The sequence below is a fragment of the Anomaloglossus baeobatrachus genome, unplaced genomic scaffold (genome assembly GCF_048569485.1).
Source record: "Anomaloglossus baeobatrachus isolate aAnoBae1 unplaced genomic scaffold, aAnoBae1.hap1 Scaffold_622, whole genome shotgun sequence".
NCBI lineage: Eukaryota > Metazoa > Chordata > Amphibia > Anura > Aromobatidae > Anomaloglossus > Anomaloglossus baeobatrachus.
In genome coordinates this window covers 41,396-59,746 of record NW_027444989.1, presented here as the reverse complement: position 1 = coordinate 59,746, position 18,351 = coordinate 41,396, and the positions used below count along the sequence as shown (strand labels likewise).

General features: G+C 47.0%; 10 non-coding genes and 1 pseudogene across 10 annotated transcripts; all 11 read left to right on the top strand.

Moving 5' to 3' along the window:
• The first annotated feature begins 1,115 nt into the window (after nt 1-1,115).
• LOC142285858 (U2 spliceosomal RNA) lies at nt 1,116-1,306 on the top strand. Its single transcript, XR_012747177.1, has one exon. It is a non-coding gene; the product is annotated as a U2 spliceosomal RNA (small nuclear RNA).
• Nucleotides 1,307-2,693: 1,387 nt separating this feature from the next.
• Nucleotides 2,694-2,884, top strand: LOC142285857 (U2 spliceosomal RNA). Its single transcript, XR_012747176.1, has one exon. It is a non-coding gene; the product is annotated as a U2 spliceosomal RNA (small nuclear RNA).
• Nucleotides 2,885-4,271: 1,387 nt separating this feature from the next.
• LOC142285816 (U2 spliceosomal RNA) lies at nt 4,272-4,462 on the top strand. The gene has a single exon (XR_012747148.1). It is a non-coding gene; the product is annotated as a U2 spliceosomal RNA (small nuclear RNA).
• Nucleotides 4,463-6,647: 2,185 nt separating this feature from the next.
• On the top strand, nt 6,648-6,843 carry LOC142285821 (U2 spliceosomal RNA). The gene has a single exon (XR_012747151.1). It is a non-coding gene; the product is annotated as a U2 spliceosomal RNA (small nuclear RNA).
• Nucleotides 6,844-8,230: 1,387 nt separating this feature from the next.
• On the top strand, nt 8,231-8,372 carry LOC142285836 (U2 spliceosomal RNA; annotated as a pseudogene).
• Nucleotides 8,373-9,069: 697 nt separating this feature from the next.
• LOC142285820 (U2 spliceosomal RNA) lies at nt 9,070-9,264 on the top strand. The gene has a single exon (XR_012747150.1). It is a non-coding gene; the product is annotated as a U2 spliceosomal RNA (small nuclear RNA).
• Nucleotides 9,265-10,651: 1,387 nt separating this feature from the next.
• LOC142285856 (U2 spliceosomal RNA) lies at nt 10,652-10,842 on the top strand. Its single transcript, XR_012747175.1, has one exon. It is a non-coding gene; the product is annotated as a U2 spliceosomal RNA (small nuclear RNA).
• Nucleotides 10,843-12,229: 1,387 nt separating this feature from the next.
• On the top strand, nt 12,230-12,420 carry LOC142285855 (U2 spliceosomal RNA). Its single transcript, XR_012747174.1, has one exon. It is a non-coding gene; the product is annotated as a U2 spliceosomal RNA (small nuclear RNA).
• Nucleotides 12,421-13,807: 1,387 nt separating this feature from the next.
• LOC142285853 (U2 spliceosomal RNA) lies at nt 13,808-13,998 on the top strand. The gene has a single exon (XR_012747172.1). It is a non-coding gene; the product is annotated as a U2 spliceosomal RNA (small nuclear RNA).
• A 1,387-nt stretch (nt 13,999-15,385) lies between these two features.
• LOC142285852 (U2 spliceosomal RNA) lies at nt 15,386-15,576 on the top strand. The gene has a single exon (XR_012747171.1). It is a non-coding gene; the product is annotated as a U2 spliceosomal RNA (small nuclear RNA).
• Nucleotides 15,577-16,963: 1,387 nt separating this feature from the next.
• On the top strand, nt 16,964-17,154 carry LOC142285851 (U2 spliceosomal RNA). The gene has a single exon (XR_012747170.1). It is a non-coding gene; the product is annotated as a U2 spliceosomal RNA (small nuclear RNA).
• The last annotated feature ends 1,197 nt before the right edge of the window (nt 17,155-18,351 follow it).

Below are 18,351 nucleotides of genomic sequence, written 5' to 3'. Positions count from 1 at the left end.
TCCCTTTTGGACAAAGTGGATTCACCTGCTGCTGCAGTGACCACAGGTGTGATAACATCTAGAATTGGCATCTGGTGCGATCTCTCCGCTTCCACTCCAAAGAAAGTTACCTGTTTATTCCTATCATGCATTGGTTTTTGGGGTTTTCTTTGAGTAATGATGATCTCTTTAGTAGTCTGTTGGCGCCCTCTCCTGGAGGAATAGTTTGCTTGCTCTTGGACATTCTAAAAGAGAGGTCATGATAGACATTGAGCTTCTGAGCTCAATTGGGGACAGTCATGGGTGATGAATGTTTGCAACCTACTGCGAAGCCTCATACCGCAATATAAGGAACGTCAAATACTAAGAAAGGGCGGCCTATGAAAGAATTACTACTTTCAATAAGTACACTTAAACGGCTAATTGGGAATAGAAAAACTGTAAAAAGCCCTCTGAGAAAGCCCCCCTCTAACCTTTGATAGTAAGCTTTTCTGTAGTCTGCCTGTTGATGTATTTTCCGTTTGAACTGTGCACAACATGAAGAGACGGAACACTGGCGGCTTGTCACAATGCCCCCCGATGACATCACAATAGCGCTGCTGCCTAGAAAACAAGCTGCGCAGAAGAAGTTGTTCTTTGGGTGGGAGGGTGGGCTAGTGGAAGGAGGGGGCAATCTCTTTTTTTCCCGGGTGGTAGGGGGATGACAGGAGAAGGGAAGCGGGTGGTGAGAAAGGTACAGAGGGCAGGGTTTGGGGGCTGGGAAGGAAAGGGAAAATATTAGGGTTTGGGGATGATGAAAGGGCTTTCTACGGGTAAGGATGGCAAAGGGTGGCAGTGACGGAAAGTCAGGCAACCTGTCCTGTCCGTCTTTTTGTATCGTGAATTGGAAAGACTGCAAGGGGGAGGGGAGTTGCTTGCGCCCTAAAGGAGGAGTTATTCAGATTCATTGCAGTGGGCGGCGGCTGCAAAACGCACCATTCTTCTTGTTTTTGCTCTGCAAAGCAGCCTTTTCAAGGGTTGGCTTGGGTGACAAAATGTCTTGTGTAGGCGTGGGTTTGTCTCCCTCTCGCTCTCTCTCCCTAAGATGTGTCCGGCATAGGCCAGGGTGCCACTCGAGGCCCAAACCAATTCTGGTTATCGCTTCTCGGCCTTTTGGCTAAGATCAAGTGTAGTATCTGTTCTTATCAGTTTAATATCTGATACGTCCCCTATCTGGGGACCATATATTAAATGGATTTTTAGAACAGGGAGATGGAAAAAGAGCTTGCTCTGTCCACTCCACGCATTGACCTGGTATTGCAGTACCTCCAGGAACGGTGCACCCCTTCTTAACCCAGTTTCCAAAAGCAGAACTCAATTCACCTGATTCATATTAGCCCGATTTAATGAATTGGAAGAAAGCATACGTCTTCATATGCACCTCAATTTGGCCCATTCACTTTTCACACTTCCTCCTTTTGTTTTTTATCTTTCACACTTTTGACTTTCTTTATTCATCCAAATAGCAAACTCATCACCACTCAACCTGACCAACTCGGCTATGTCCCCGTGCTGCAGTTCTCTGTCTTATCTAGATCATTTGCAATTGAATGGAATAGATCCCTTTTGGACAAAGTGGATTCACCTGCTGCTGCAGTGACCACAGGTGTGATAAGATCTAGAATTGGCATCTGGTGCGATCTCTCCGCTTCCACTCCAAAGAAAGTTACCTGTTTATTCCTATCATGCATTGGTTTTTGGGGTTTTCTTTGAGTAATGATGATCTCTTTAGTAGTCTGTTGGCGCCCTCTCCTGGAGGAATAGTTTGCTTGCTCTTGGACATTCTAAAAGAGAGGTCATGATAGACATTGAGCTTCTGAGCTCAATTGGGGACAGTCATGGGTGATGAATGTTTGCAACCTACTGCGAAGCCTCATACCGCAATATAAGGAACGTCAAATACTAAGAAAGGGCGGCCTATGAAAGAATTACTACTTTCAATAAGTACACTTAAACGGCTAATTGGGAATAGAAAAACTGTAAAAAGCCCTCTGAGAAAGCCCCCCTCTAACCTTTGATAGTAAGCTTTTCTGTAGTCTGCCTGTTGATGTATTTTCCGTTTGAACTGTGCACAACATGAAGAGACGGAACACTGGCGGCTTGTCACAATGCCCCCCGATGACATCACAATAGCGCTGCTGCCTAGAAAACAAGCTGCGCAGAAGAAGTTGTTCTTTGGGTGGGAGGGTGGGCTAGTGGAAGGAGGGGGCAATCTCTTTTTTTCCCGGGTGGTAGGGGGATGACAGGAGAAGGGAAGCGGGTGGTGAGAAAGGTACAGAGGGCAGGGTTTGGGGGCTGGGAAGGAAAGGGAAAAGATTAGGGTTTGGGGATGATGAAAGGGCTTTCTACGGGTAAGGATGGCAAAGGGTGGCAGTGACGGAAAGTCAGGCAACCTGTCCTGTCCGTCTTTTTGTATCGTGAATTGGAAAGACTGCAAGGGGGAGGGGAGTTGCTTGCGCCCTAAAGGAGGAGTTATTCAGATTCATTGCAGTGGGCGGCGGCTGCAAAACGCACCATTCTTCTTGTTTTTGCTCTGCAAAGCAGCCTTTTCAAGGGTTGGCTTGGGTGACAAAATGTCTTGTGTAGGCGTGGGTTTGTCTCCCTCTCGCTCTCTCTCCCTAAGATGTGTCCGGCATAGGCCAGGGTGCCACTCGAGGCCCAAACCAATTCTGGTTATCGCTTCTCGGCCTTTTGGCTAAGATCAAGTGTAGTATCTGTTCTTATCAGTTTAATATCTGATACGTCCCCTATCTGGGGACCATATATTAAATGGATTTTTAGAACAGGGAGATGGAAAAAGAGCTTGCTCTGTCCACTCCACGCATTGACCTGGTATTGCAGTACCTCCAGGAACGGTGCACCCCTTCTTAACCCAGTTTCCAAAAGCAGAACTCAATTCACCTGATTCATATTAGCCCGATTTAATGAATTGGAAGAAAGCATACGTCTTCATATGCACCTCAATTTGGCCCATTCACTTTTCACACTTCCTCCTTTTGTTTTTTATCTTTCACACTTTTGACTTTCTTTATTCATCCAAATAGCAAACTCATCACCACTCAACCTGACCAACTCGGCTATGTCCCCGTGCTGCAGTTCTCTGTCTTATCTAGATCATTTGCAATTGAATGGAATAGATCCCTTTTGGACAAAGTGGATTCACCTGCTGCTGCAGTGACCACAGGTGTGATAAGATCTAGAATTGGCATCTGGTGCGATCTCTCCGCTTCCACTCCAAAGAAAGTTACCTGTTTATTCCTATCATGCATTGGTTTTTGGGGTTTTCTTTGAGTAATGATGATCTCTTTAGTAGTCTGTTGGCGCCCTCTCCTGGAGGAATAGTTTGCTTGCTCTTGGACATTCTAAAAGAGAGGTCATGATAGACATTGAGCTTCTGAGCTCAATTGGGGACAGTCATGGGTGATGAATGTTTGCAACCTACTGCGAAGCCTCATACCGCAATATAAGGAACGTCAAATACTAAGAAAGGGCGGCCTATGAAAGAATTACTACTTTCAATAAGTACACTTAAACGGCTAATTGGGAATAGAAAAACTGTAAAAAGCCCTCTGAGAAAGCCCCCCTCTAACCTTTGATAGTAAGCTTTTCTGTAGTCTGCCTGTTGATGTATTTTCCGTTTGAACTGTGCACAACATGAAGAGACGGAACACTGGCGGCTTGTCACAATGCCCCCCGATGACATCACAATAGCGCTGCTGCCTAGAAAACAAGCTGCGCAGAAGAAGTTGTTCTTTGGGTGGGAGGGTGGGCTAGTGGAAGGAGGGGGCAATCTCTTTTTTTCCCGGGTGGTAGGGGGATGACAGGAGAAGGGAAGCGGGTGGTGAGAAAGGTACAGAGGGCAGGGTTTGGGGGCTGGGAAGGAAAGGGAAAAGATTAGGGTTTGGGGATGATGAAAGGGCTTTCTACGGGTAAGGATGGCAAAGGGTGGCAGTGACGGAAAGTCAGGCAACCTGTCCTGTCCGTCTTTTTGTATCGTGAATTGGAAAGACTGCAAGGGGGAGGGGAGTTGCTTGCGCCCTAAAGGAGGAGTTATTCAGATTCATTGCAGTGGGCGGCGGCTGCAAAACGCACCATTCTTCTTGTTTTTGCTCTGCAAAGCAGCCTTTTCAAGGGTTGGCTTGGGTGACAAAATGTCTTGTGTAGGCGTGGGTTTGTCTCCCTCTCGCTCTCTCTCCCTAAGATGTGTCCGGCATAGGCCAGGGTGCCACTCGAGGCCCAAACCAATTCTGGTTATCGCTTCTCGGCCTTTTGGCTAAGATCAAGTGTAGTATCTGTTCTTATCAGTTTAATATCTGATACGTCCCCTATCTGGGGACCATATATTAAATGGATTTTTAGAACAGGGAGATGGAAAAAGAGCTTGCTCTGTCCACTCCACGCATTGACCTGGTATTGCAGTACCTCCAGGAATGGTGCACCCCTTCTTAACCCAGTTTCCAAAAGCAGAACTCAATTCACCTGATTCATATTAGCCCGATTTAATGAATTGGAAGAAAGCATACGTCTTCATATGCACCTCAATTTGGCCCATTCACTTTTCACACTTCCTCCTTTTGTTTTTTATCTTTCACACTTTTGACTTTCTTTATTCATCCAAATAGCAAACTCATCACCACTCAACCTGACCAACTCGGCTATGTCCCCGTGCTGCAGTTCTCTGTCTTATCTAGATCATTTGCAATTGAATGGAATAGATCCCTTTTGGACAAAGTGGATTCACCTGCTGCTGCAGTGACCACAGGTGTGATAAGATCTAGAATTGGCATCTGGTGCGATCTCTCCGCTTCCACTCCAAAGAAAGTTACCTGTTTATTCCTATCATGCATTGGTTTTTGGGGTTTTCTTTGAGTAATGATGATCTCTTTAGTAGTCTGTTGGCGCCCTCTCCTGGAGGAATAGTTTGCTTGCTCTTGGACATTCTAAAAGAGAGGTCATGATAGACATTGAGCTTCTGAGCTCAATTGGGGACAGTCATGGGTGATGAATGTTTGCAACCTACTGCGAAGCCTCATACCGCAATATAAGGAACGTCAAATACTAAGAAAGGGCGGCCTATGAAAGAATTACTACTTTCAATAAGTACACTTAAACGGCTAATTGGGAATAGAAAAACTGTAAAAAGCCCTCTGAGAAAGCCCCCCTCTAACCTTTGATAGTAAGCTTTTCTGTAGTCTGCCTGTTGATGTATTTTCCGTTTGAACTGTGCACAACATGAAGAGACGGAACACTGGCGGCTTGTCACAATGCCCCCCGATGACATCACAATAGCGCTGCTGCCTAGAAAACAAGCTGCGCAGAAGAAGTTGTTCTTTGGGTGGGAGGGTGGGCTAGTGGAAGGAGGGGGCAATCTCTTTTTTTCCCGGGTGGTAGGGGGATGACAGGAGAAGGGAAGCGGGTGGTGAGAAAGGTACAGAGGGCAGGGTTTGGGGGCTGGGAAGGAAAGGGAAAAGATTAGGGTTTGGGGATGATGAAAGGGCTTTCTACGGGTAAGGATGGCAAAGGGTGGCAGTGACGGAAAGTCAGGCAACCTGTCCTGTCCGTCTTTTTGTATCGTGAATTGGAAAGACTGCAAGGGGGAGGGGAGTTGCTTGCGCCCTAAAGGAGGAGTTATTCAGATTCATTGCAGTGGGCGGCGGCTGCAAAACGCACCATTCTTCTTGTTTTTGCTCTGCAAAGCAGCCTTTTCAAGGGTTGGCTTGGGTGACAAAATGTCTTGTGTAGGCGTGGGTTTGTCTCCCTCTCGCTCTCTCTCCCTAAGATGTGTCCGGCATAGGCCAGGGTGCCACTCGAGGCCCAAACCAATTCTGGTTATCGCTTCTCGGCCTTTTGGCTAAGATCAAGTGTAGTGTTGTTCGAAGAGGTGGTTTAAGCTCCAGGCCACCTTAGTACAATGATACAATGCACACTGGAAGGTTGCGCTTGCTAGTACTCTGGGTGGATAGTATATTCATCTAGAGGAAAACATGGCCCTACCAGGATCGAGGCTATTAGACTGAGTAAGGGTGGGGGGCTATGGTACAACGTGCCCCAGGACTGACGACCCTGGAGTGAGTCTGAGCTTGCTGGCTTGGGACCCCGGCAAGCCTTGGGCTCTGTAGCACACCGTACCTTGCCTTTTCATACTTTTTGAGCATATTACCCTATCCCGGCCTTCTGGCTAGGAAGGGAAATTTTTATAATCCCGGTCGGAGGTCTGGTCAGCTTTGGGCTGAGAAACTAACACCCGGTTGGAGGTCTGGGTCAGCTTCGGCTGAGAAACCAACACCCGGTTGGAGGTCTGGGTCAGCTTCGGCTGAGAAACCAACACCCGGTTGGAGGTCCGGTTAGCCTTGGGCTGAGAAACCAACACCGGTTGACGGTCCGGGCAGTTTCGGCTGCGAAACCAACAACTAGTAGCTCTCTACTCCACTTGGGTAAGATGCCTGGGTGGACGCTGGGAGCAACGACAAGGCTCAACCAGGCTTCGGCTTGGGAGAGCACCGAAGATCCCTTACCCTTGCTGTGGCCTTCTGGCTCGGAGGGACGGGGTTGATTTTTGGGGACCCTCTCCTCACGGTGGGGTCCACACGAATCCTAGCCTTTGCACTGTTTTTGGTGTGACTTCGGTCATGCATTTTTTGTGGTGCTTTGGAAAGCTTCATTAAATCAAAATCTGTTCTTATCAGTTTAATATCTGATACGTCCCCTATCTGGGGACCATATATTAAATGGATTTTTAGAACAGGGAGATGGAAAAAGAGCTTGCTCTGTCCACTCCACGCATTGACCTGGTATTGCAGTACCTCCAGGAACGGTGCACCCCTTCTTAACCCAGTTTCCAAAAGCAGAACTCAATTCACCTGATTCATATTAGCCCGATTTAATGAATTGGAAGAAAGCATACGTCTTCATATGCACCTCAATTTGGCCCATTCACTTTTCACACTTCCTCCTTTTGTTTTTTATCTTTCACACTTTTGACTTTCTTTATTCATCCAAATAGCAAACTCATCACCACTCAACCTGACCAACTCGGCTATGTCCCCGTGCTGCAGTTCTCTGTCTTATCTAGATCATTTGCAATTGAATGGAATAGATCCCTTTTGGACAAAGTGGATTCACATGCTGCTGCAGTGACCACAGGTGTGATAAGATCTAGAATTGGCATCTGGTGCGATCTCTCCGCTTCCACTCCAAAGAAAGTTACCTGTTTATTCCTATCATGCATTGGTTTTTGGGGTTTTCTTTGAGTAATGATGATCTCTTTAGTAGTCTGTTGGCGCCCTCTCCTGGAGGAATAGTTTGCTTGCTCTTGGACATTCTAAAAGAGAGGTCATGATAGACATTGAGCTTCTGAGCTCAATTGGGGACAGTCATGGGTGATGAATGTTTGCAACCTACTGCGAAGCCTCATACCGCAATATAAGGAACGTCAAATACTAAGAAAGGGCGGCCTATGAAAGAATTACTACTTTCAATAAGTACACTTAAACGGCTAATTGGGAATAGAAAAACTGTAAAAAGCCCTCTGAGAAAGCCCCCCTCTAACCTTTGATAGTAAGCTTTTCTGTAGTCTGCCTGTTGATGTATTTTCCGTTTGAACTGTGCACAACATGAAGAGACGGAACACTGGCGGCTTGTCACAATGCCCCCCGATGACATCACAATAGCGCTGCTGCCTAGAAAACAAGCTGCGCAGAAGAAGTTGTTCTTTGGGTGGGAGGGTGGGCTAGTGGAAGGAGGGGGCAATCTCTTTTTTTCCCGGGTGGTAGGGGGATGACAGGAGAAGGGAAGCGGGTGGTGAGAAAGGTACAGAGGGCAGGGTTTGGGGGCTGGGAAGGAAAGGGAAAAGATTAGGGTTTGGGGATGATGAAAGGGCTTTCTACGGGTAAGGATGGCAAAGGGTGGCAGTGACGGAAAGTCAGGCAACCTGTCCTGTCCGTCTTTTTGTATCGTGAATTGGAAAGACTGCAAGGGGGAGGGGAGTTGCTTGCGCCCTAAAGGAGGAGTTATTCAGATTCATTGCAGTGGGCGGCGGCTGCAAAACGCACCATTCTTCTTGTTTTTGCTCTGCAAAGCAGCCTTTTCAAGGGTTGGCTTGGGTGACAAAATGTCTTGTGTAGGCGTGGGTTTGTCTCCCTCTCGCTCTCTCTCCCTAAGATGTGTCCGGCATAGGCCAGGGTGCCACTCGAGGCCCAAACCAATTCTGGTTATCGCTTCTCGGCCTTTTGGCTAAGATCAAGTGTAGTATCGTTCGAAAAGGTGGTTTAAGGCTCCGGCCACCTTAGTACAATGATGCAATGCACACTGGAAGGTTGCGCTTGTTAGTACTTTGGGAGGATAGTATATCCATCTAGAGGAAACCATGGCCCTACCAGGATCGAGGCTATTAGACTGAGTAAGTGTGGGGGTTATGGTGCAATGTGCCCCAGGAATGGACACCCTGGAGGGAGTCTGAACTTGCTAGGTTGGGACCCTGGTAAGCCTCAGACTCTGTCGCACGCCGCGCCTTGCCTATTCATACTTTCCAAGCATATTGCCCTATCCCGGCCTTCTGGCTAAGAAGGGAAATTTTTATAATCCCGGTCGGAGGTCCGGTCAGCTTTGGGCTGAGAAACCAACACCCGGTTGGAGGTCCGGGTCAGCTTTGGCTGAGAAACCAACACCCGGTTGGAGGTCCGGTTAGCCTTGGGCTGAGAAACCAACACCCGGTTGGAGGTCCGGTCAGCCTTGGGCTGAGAAACCAACACCCGGTTGGAGGTCCGGTCAGCCTTGGGCTGAGAAACCAACACCGGTTGACGGTCCGGGCAGTCTCGGCTGCGAAACCAACGACTAGTAGCTCCCTACTCCACTTGGGTAAGATGCCTCGGTGGACGCTGGGAGCAACAACAAGGCTCAACCAGGCTTCGGCTTGGGGGAGCACCGAAGATCCCTGACCCTCGCTGTGGCCTTCTGGCTCGGAGGGACGGGGTTGATTTTTGGGGATCCTCTTCTCACGGAGGGGTCCACACGAATCCTAGCCTTTGCACTGTTTTTGGTGTGACTTCGGTCATGCATTTTTGCGGTGCTTTGGAAAGCTTCATTAAATCAAAATCTGTTCTTATCAGTTTAATATCTGATACGTCCCCTATCTGGGGACCATATATTAAATGGATTTTTAGAACAGGGAGATGGAAAAAGAGCTTGCTCTGTCCACTCCACGCATTGACCTGGTATTGCAGTACCTCCAGGAACGGTGCACCCCTTCTTAACCCAGTTTCCAAAAGCAGAACTCAATTCACCTGATTCATATTAGCCCGATTTAATGAATTGGAAGAAAGCATACGTCTTCATATGCACCTCAATTTGGCCCATTCACTTTTCACACTTCCTCCTTTTGTTTTTTATCTTTCACACTTTTGACTTTCTTTATTCATCCAAATAGCAAACTCATCACCACTCAACCTGACCAACTCGGCTATGTCCCCGTGCTGCAGTTCTCTGTCTTATCTAGATCATTTGCAATTGAATGGAATAGATCCCTTTTGGACAAAGTGGATTCACCTGCTGCTGCAGTGACCACAGGTGTGATAAGATCTAGAATTGGCATCTGGTGCGATCTCTCCGCTTCCACTCCAAAGAAAGTTACCTGTTTATTCCTATCATGCATTGGTTTTTGGGGTTTTCTTTGAGTAATGATGATCTCTTTAGTAGTCTGTTGGCGCCCTCTCCTGGAGGAATAGTTTGCTTGCTCTTGGACATTCTAAAAGAGAGGTCATGATAGACATTGAGCTTCTGAGCTCAATTGGGGACAGTCATGGGTGATGAATGTTTGCAACCTACTGCGAAGCCTCATACCGCAATATAAGGAACGTCAAATACTAAGAAAGGGCGGCCTATGAAAGAATTACTACTTTCAATAAGTACACTTAAACGGCTAATTGGGAATAGAAAAACTGTAAAAAGCCCTCTGAGAAAGCCCCCCTCTAACCTTTGATAGTAAGCTTTTCTGTAGTCTGCCTGTTGATGTATTTTCCGTTTGAACTGTGCACAACATGAAGAGACGGAACACTGGCGGCTTGTCACAATGCCCCCCGATGACATCACAATAGCGCTGCTGCCTAGAAAACAAGCTGCGCAGAAGAAGTTGTTCTTTGGGTGGGAGGGTGGGCTAGTGGAAGGAGGGGGCAATCTCTTTTTTTCCCGGGTGGTAGGGGGATGACAGGAGAAGGGAAGCGGGTGGTGAGAAAGGTACAGAGGGCAGGGTTTGGGGGCTGGGAAGGAAAGGGAAAAGATTAGGGTTTGGGGATGATGAAAGGGCTTTCTACGGGTAAGGATGGCAAAGGGTGGCAGTGACGGAAAGTCAGGCAACCTGTCCTGTCCGTCTTTTTGTATCGTGAATTGGAAAGACTGCAAGGGGGAGGGGAGTTGCTTGCGCCCTAAAGGAGGAGTTATTCAGATTCATTGCAGTGGGCGGCGGCTGCAAAACGCACCATTCTTCTTGTTTTTGCTCTGCAAAGCAGCCTTTTCAAGGGTTGGCTTGGGTGACAAAATGTCTTGTGTAGGCGTGGGTTTGTCTCCCTCTCGCTCTCTCTCCCTAAGATGTGTCCGGCATAGGCCAGGGTGCCACTCGAGGCCCAAACCAATTCTGGTTATCGCTTCTCGGCCTTTTGGCTAAGATCAAGTGTAGTATCTGTTCTTATCAGTTTAATATCTGATACGTCCCCTATCTGGGGACCATATATTAAATGGATTTTTAGAACAGGGAGATGGAAAAAGAGCTTGCTCTGTCCACTCCACGCATTGACCTGGTATTGCAGTACCTCCAGGAACGGTGCACCCCTTCTTAACCCAGTTTCCAAAAGCAGAACTCAATTCACCTGATTCATATTAGCCCGATTTAATGAATTGGAAGAAAGCATACGTCTTCATATGCACCTCAATTTGGCCCATTCACTTTTCACACTTCCTCCTTTTGTTTTTTATCTTTCACACTTTTGACTTTCTTTATTCATCCAAATAGCAAACTCATCACCACTCAACCTGACCAACTCGGCTATGTCCCCGTGCTGCAGTTCTCTGTCTTATCTAGATCATTTGCAATTGAATGGAATAGATCCCTTTTGGACAAAGTGGATTCACCTGCTGCTGCAGTGACCACAGGTGTGATAAGATCTAGAATTGGCATCTGGTGCGATCTCTCCGCTTCCACTCCAAAGAAAGTTACCTGTTTATTCCTATCATGCATTGGTTTTTGGGGTTTTCTTTGAGTAATGATGATCTCTTTAGTAGTCTGTTGGCGCCCTCTCCTGGAGGAATAGTTTGCTTGCTCTTGGACATTCTAAAAGAGAGGTCATGATAGACATTGAGCTTCTGAGCTCAATTGGGGACAGTCATGGGTGATGAATGTTTGCAACCTACTGCGAAGCCTCATACCGCAATATAAGGAACGTCAAATACTAAGAAAGGGCGGCCTATGAAAGAATTACTACTTTCAATAAGTACACTTAAACGGCTAATTGGGAATAGAAAAACTGTAAAAAGCCCTCTGAGAAAGCCCCCCTCTAACCTTTGATAGTAAGCTTTTCTGTAGTCTGCCTGTTGATGTATTTTCCGTTTGAACTGTGCACAACATGAAGAGACGGAACACTGGCGGCTTGTCACAATGCCCCCCGATGACATCACAATAGCGCTGCTGCCTAGAAAACAAGCTGCGCAGAAGAAGTTGTTCTTTGGGTGGGAGGGTGGGCTAGTGGAAGGAGGGGGCAATCTCTTTTTTTCCCGGGTGGTAGGGGGATGACAGGAGAAGGGAAGCGGGTGGTGAGAAAGGTACAGAGGGCAGGGTTTGGGGGCTGGGAAGGAAAGGGAAAAGATTAGGGTTTGGGGATGATGAAAGGGCTTTCTACGGGTAAGGATGGCAAAGGGTGGCAGTGACGGAAAGTCAGGCAACCTGTCCTGTACGTCTTTTTGTATCGTGAATTGGAAAGACTGCAAGGGGGAGGGGAGTTGCTTGCGCCCTAAAGGAGGAGTTATTCAGATTCATTGCAGTGGGCGGCGGCTGCAAAACGCACCATTCTTCTTGTTTTTGCTCTGCAAAGCAGCCTTTTCAAGGGTTGGCTTGGGTGACAAAATGTCTTGTGTAGGCGTGGGTTTGTCTCCCTCTCGCTCTCTCTCCCTAAGATGTGTCCGGCATAGGCCAGGGTGCCACTCGAGGCCCAAACCAATTCTGGTTATCGCTTCTCGGCCTTTTGGCTAAGATCAAGTGTAGTATCTGTTCTTATCAGTTTAATATCTGATACGTCCCCTATCTGGGGACCATATATTAAATGGATTTTTAGAACAGGGAGATGGAAAAAGAGCTTGCTCTGTCCACTCCACGCATTGACCTGGTATTGCAGTACCTCCAGGAACGGTGCACCCCTTCTTAACCCAGTTTCCAAAAGCAGAACTCAATTCACCTGATTCATATTAGCCCGATTTAATGAATTGGAAGAAAGCATACGTCTTCATATGCACCTCAATTTGGCCCATTCACTTTTCACACTTCCTCCTTTTGTTTTTTATCTTTCACACTTTTGACTTTCTTTATTCATCCAAATAGCAAACTCATCACCACTCAACCTGACCAACTCGGCTATGTCCCCGTGCTGCAGTTCTCTGTCTTATCTAGATCATTTGCAATTGAATGGAATAGATCCCTTTTGGACAAAGTGGATTCACCTGCTGCTGCAGTGACCACAGGTGTGATAAGATCTAGAATTGGCATCTGGTGCGATCTCTCCGCTTCCACTCCAAAGAAAGTTACCTGTTTATTCCTATCATGCATTGGTTTTTGGGGTTTTCTTTGAGTAATGATGATCTCTTTAGTAGTCTGTTGGCGCCCTCTCCTGGAGGAATAGTTTGCTTGCTCTTGGACATTCTAAAAGAGAGGTCATGATAGACATTGAGCTTCTGAGCTCAATTGGGGACAGTCATGGGTGATGAATGTTTGCAACCTACTGCGAAGCCTCATACCGCAATATAAGGAACGTCAAATACTAAGAAAGGGCGGCCTATGAAAGAATTACTACTTTCAATAAGTACACTTAAACGGCTAATTGGGAATAGAAAAACTGTAAAAAGCCCTCTGAGAAAGCCCCCCTCTAACCTTTGATAGTAAGCTTTTCTGTAGTCTGCCTGTTGATGTATTTTCCGTTTGAACTGTGCACAACATGAAGAGACGGAACACTGGCGGCTTGTCACAATGCCCCCCGATGACATCACAATAGCGCTGCTGCCTAGAAAACAAGCTGCGCAGAAGAAGTTGTTCTTTGGGTGGGAGGGTGGGCTAGTGGAAGGAGGGGGCAATCTCTTTTTTTCCCGGGTGGTAGGGGGATGACAGGAGAAGGGAAGCGGGTGGTGAGAAAGGTACAGAGGGCAGGGTTTGGGGGCTGGGAAGGAAAGGGAAAAGATTAGGGTTTGGGGATGATGAAAGGGCTTTCTACGGGTAAGGATGGCAAAGGGTGGCAGTGACGGAAAGTCAGGCAACCTGTCCTGTCCGTCTTTTTGTATCGTGAATTGGAAAGACTGCAAGGGGGAGGGGAGTTGCTTGCGCCCTAAAGGAGGAGTTATTCAGATTCATTGCAGTGGGCGGCGGCTGCAAAACGCACCATTCTTCTTGTTTTTGCTCTGCAAAGCAGCCTTTTCAAGGGTTGGCTTGGGTGACAAAATGTCTTGTGTAGGCGTGGGTTTGTCTCCCTCTCGCTCTCTCTCCCTAAGATGTGTCCGGCATAGGCCAGGGTGCCACTCGAGGCCCAAACCAATTCTGGTTATCGCTTCTCGGCCTTTTGGCTAAGATCAAGTGTAGTATCTGTTCTTATCAGTTTAATATCTGATACGTCCCCTATCTGGGGACCATATATTAAATGGATTTTTAGAACAGGGAGATGGAAAAAGAGCTTGCTCTGTCCACTCCACGCATTGACCTGGTATTGCAGTACCTCCAGGAACGGTGCACCCCTTCTTAACCCAGTTTCCAAAAGCAGAACTCAATTCACCTGATTCATATTAGCCCGATTTAATGAATTGGAAGAAAGCATACGTCTTCATATGCACCTCAATTTGGCCCATTCACTTTTCACACTTCCTCCTTTTGTTTTTTATCTTTCACACTTTTGACTTTCTTTATTCATCCAAATAGCAAACTCATCACCACTCAACCTGACCAACTCGGCTATGTCCCCGTGCTGCAGTTCTCTGTCTTATCTAGATCATTTGCAATTGAATGGAATAGATCCCTTTTGGACAAAGTGGATTCACCTGCTGCTGCAGTGACCACAGGTGTGATAAGATCTAGAATTGGCATCTGGTGCGATCTCTCCGCTTCCACTCCAAAGAAAGTTACCTGTTTATTCCTATCATGCATTGGTTTTTGGGGTTTTCTTTGAGTAATGATGATCTCTTTAGTAGTCTGTTGGCGCCCTCTCCTGGAGGAATAGTTTGCTTGCTCTTGGACATTCTAAAAGAGAGGTCATGATAGACATTGAGCTTCTGAGCTCAATTGGGGACAGTCATGGGTGATGAATGTTTGCAACCTACTGCGAAGCCTCATACCGCAATATAAGGAACGTCAAATACTAAGAAAGGGCGGCCTATGAAAGAATTACTACTTTCAATAAGTACACTTAAACGGCTAATTGGGAATAGAAAAACTGTAAAAAGCCCTCTGAGAAAGCCCCCCTCTAACCTTTGATAGTAAGCTTTTCTGTAGTCTGCCTGTTGATGTATTTTCCGTTTGAACTGTGCACAACATGAAGAGACGGAACACTGGCGGCTTGTCACAATGCCCCCCGATGACATCACAATAGCGCTGCTGCCTAGAAAACAAGCTGCGCAGAAGAAGTTGTTCTTTGGGTGGGAGGGTGGGCTAGTGGAAGGAGGGGGCAATCTCTTTTTTTCCCGGGTGGTAGGGGGATGACAGGAGAAGGGAAGCGGGTGGTGAGAAAGGTACAGAGGGCAGGGTTTGGGGGCTGGGAAGGAAAGGGAAAAGATTAGGGTTTGGGGATGATGAAAGGGCTTTCTACGGGTAAGGATGGCAAAGGGTGGCAGTGACGGAAAGTCAGGCAACCTGTCCTGTCCGTCTTTTTGTATCGTGAATTGGAAAGACTGCAAGGGGGAGGGGAGTTGCTTGCGCCCTAAAGGAGGAGTTATTCAGATTCATTGCAGTGGGCGGCGGCTGCAAAACGCACCATTCTTCTTGTTTTTGCTCTGCAAAGCAGCCTTTTCAAGGGTTGGCTTGGGTGACAAAATGTCTTGTGTAGGCGTGGGTTTGTCTCCCTCTCGCTCTCTCTCCCTAAGATGTGTCCGGCATAGGCCAGGGTGCCACTCGAGGCCCAAACCAATTCTGGTTATCGCTTCTCGGCCTTTTGGCTAAGATCAAGTGTAGTATCTGTTCTTATCAGTTTAATATCTGATACGTCCCCTATCTGGGGACCATATATTAAATGGATTTTTAGAACAGGGAGATGGAAAAAGAGCTTGCTCTGTCCACTCCACGCATTGACCTGGTATTGCAGTACCTCCAGGAACGGTGCACCCCTTCTTAACCCAGTTTCCAAAAGCAGAACTCAATTCACCTGATTCATATTAGCCCGATTTAATGAATTGGAAGAAAGCATACGTCTTCATATGCACCTCAATTTGGCCCATTCACTTTTCACACTTCCTCCTTTTGTTTTTTATCTTTCACACTTTTGACTTTCTTTATTCATCCAAATAGCAAACTCATCACCACTCAACCTGACCAACTCGGCTATGTCCCCGTGCTGCAGTTCTCTGTCTTATCTAGATCATTTGCAATTGAATGGAATAGATCCCTTTTGGACAAAGTGGATTCACCTGCTGCTGCAGTGACCACAGGTGTGATAAGATCTAGAATTGGCATCTGGTGCGATCTCTCCGCTTCCACTCCAAAGAAAGTTACCTGTTTATTCCTATCATGCATTGGTTTTTGGGGTTTTCTTTGAGTAATGATGATCTCTTTAGTAGTCTGTTGGCGCCCTCTCCTGGAGGAATAGTTTGCTTGCTCTTGGACATTCTAAAAGAGAGGTCATGATAGACATTGAGCTTCTGAGCTCAATTGGGGACAGTCATGGGTGATGAATGTTTGCAACCTACTGCGAAGCCTCATACCGCAATATAAGGAACGTCAAATACTAAGAAAGGGCGGCCTATGAAAGAATTACTACTTTCAATAAGTACACTTAAACGGCTAATTGGGAATAGAAAAACTGTAAAAAGCCCTCTGAGAAAGCCCCCCTCTAACCTTTGATAGTAAGCTTTTCTGTAGTCTGCCTGTTGATGTATTTTCCGTTTGAACTGTGCACAACATGAAGAGACGGAACACTGGCGGCTTGTCACAATGCCCCCCGATGACATCACAATAGCGCTGCTGCCTAGAAAACAAGCTGCGCAGAAGAAGTTGTTCTTTGGGTGGGAGGGTGGGCTAGTGGAAGGAGGGGGCAATCTCTTTTTTTCCCGGGTGGTAGGGGGATGACAGGAGAAGGGAAGCGGGTGGTGAGAAAGGTACAGAGGGCAGGGTTTGGGGGCTGGGAAGGAAAGGGAAAAGATTAGGGTTTGGGGATGATGAAAGGGCTTTCTACGGGTAAGGATGGCAAAGGGTGGCAGTGACGGAAAGTCAGGCAACCTGTCCTGTCCGTCTTTTTGTATCGTGAATTGGAAAGACTGCAAGGGGGAGGGGAGTTGCTTGCGCCCTAAAGGAGGAGTTATTCAGATTCATTGCAGTGGGCGGCGGCTGCAAAACGCACCATTCTTCTTGTTTTTGCTCTGCAAAGCAGCCTTTTCAAGGGTTGGCTTGGGTGACAAAATGTCTTGTGTAGGCGTGGGTTTGTCTCCCTCTCGCTCTCTCTCCCTAAGATGTGTCCGGCATAGGCCAGGGTGCCACTCGAGGCCCAAACCAATTCTGGTTATCGCTTCTCGGCCTTTTGGCTAAGATCAAGTGTAGTATCTGTTCTTATCAGTTTAATATCTGATACGTCCCCTATCTGGGGACCATATATTAAATGGATTTTTAGAACAGGGAGATGGAAAAAGAGCTTGCTCTGTCCACTCCACGCATTGACCTGGTATTGCAGTACCTCCAGGAACGGTGCACCCCTTCTTAACCCAGTTTCCAAAAGCAGAACTCAATTCACCTGATTCATATTAGCCCGATTTAATGAATTGGAAGAAAGCATACGTCTTCATATGCACCTCAATTTGGCCCATTCACTTTTCACACTTCCTCCTTTTGTTTTTTATCTTTCACACTTTTGACTTTCTTTATTCATCCAAATAGCAAACTCATCACCACTCAACCTGACCAACTCGGCTATGTCCCCGTGCTGCAGTTCTCTGTCTTATCTAGATCATTTGCAATTGAATGGAATAGATCCCTTTTGGACAAAGTGGATTCACCTGCTGCTGCAGTGACCACAGGTGTGATAAGATCTAGAATTGGCATCTGGTGCGATCTCTCCGCTTCCACTCCAAAGAAAGTTACCTGTTTATTCCTATCATGCATTGGTTTTTGGGGTTTTCTTTGAGTAATGATGATCTCTTTAGTAGTCTGTTGGCGCCCTCTCCTGGAGGAATAGTTTGCTTGCTCTTGGACATTCTAAAAGAGAGGTCATGATAGACATTGAGCTTCTGAGCTCAATTGGGGACAGTCATGGGTGATGAATGTTTGCAACCTACTGCGAAGCCTCATACCGCAATATAAGGAACGTCAAATACTAAGAAAGGGCGGCCTATGAAAGAATTACTACTTTCAATAAGTACACTTAAACGGCTAATTGGGAATAGAAAAACTGTAAAAAGCCCTCTGAGAAAGCCCCCCTCTAACCTTTGATAGTAAGCTTTTCTGTAGTCTGCCTGTTGATGTATTTTCCGTTTGAACTGTGCACAACATGAAGAGACGGAACACTGGCGGCTTGTCACAATGCCCCCCGATGACATCACAATAGCGCTGCTGCCTAGAAAACAAGCTGCGCAGAAGAAGTTGTTCTTTGGGTGGGAGGGTGGGCTAGTGGAAGGAGGGGGCAATCTCTTTTTTTCCCGGGTGGTAGGGGGATGACAGGAGAAGGGAAGCGGGTGGTGAGAAAGGTACAGAGGGCAGGGTTTGGGGGCTGGGAAGGAAAGGGAAAAGATTAGGGTTTGGGGATGATGAAAGGGCTTTCTACGGGTAAGGATGGCAAAGGGTGGCAGTGACGGAAAGTCAGGCAACCTGTCCTGTCCGTCTTTTTGTATCGTGAATTGGAAAGACTGCAAGGGGGAGGGGAGTTGCTTGCGCCCTAAAGGAGGAGTTATTCAGATTCA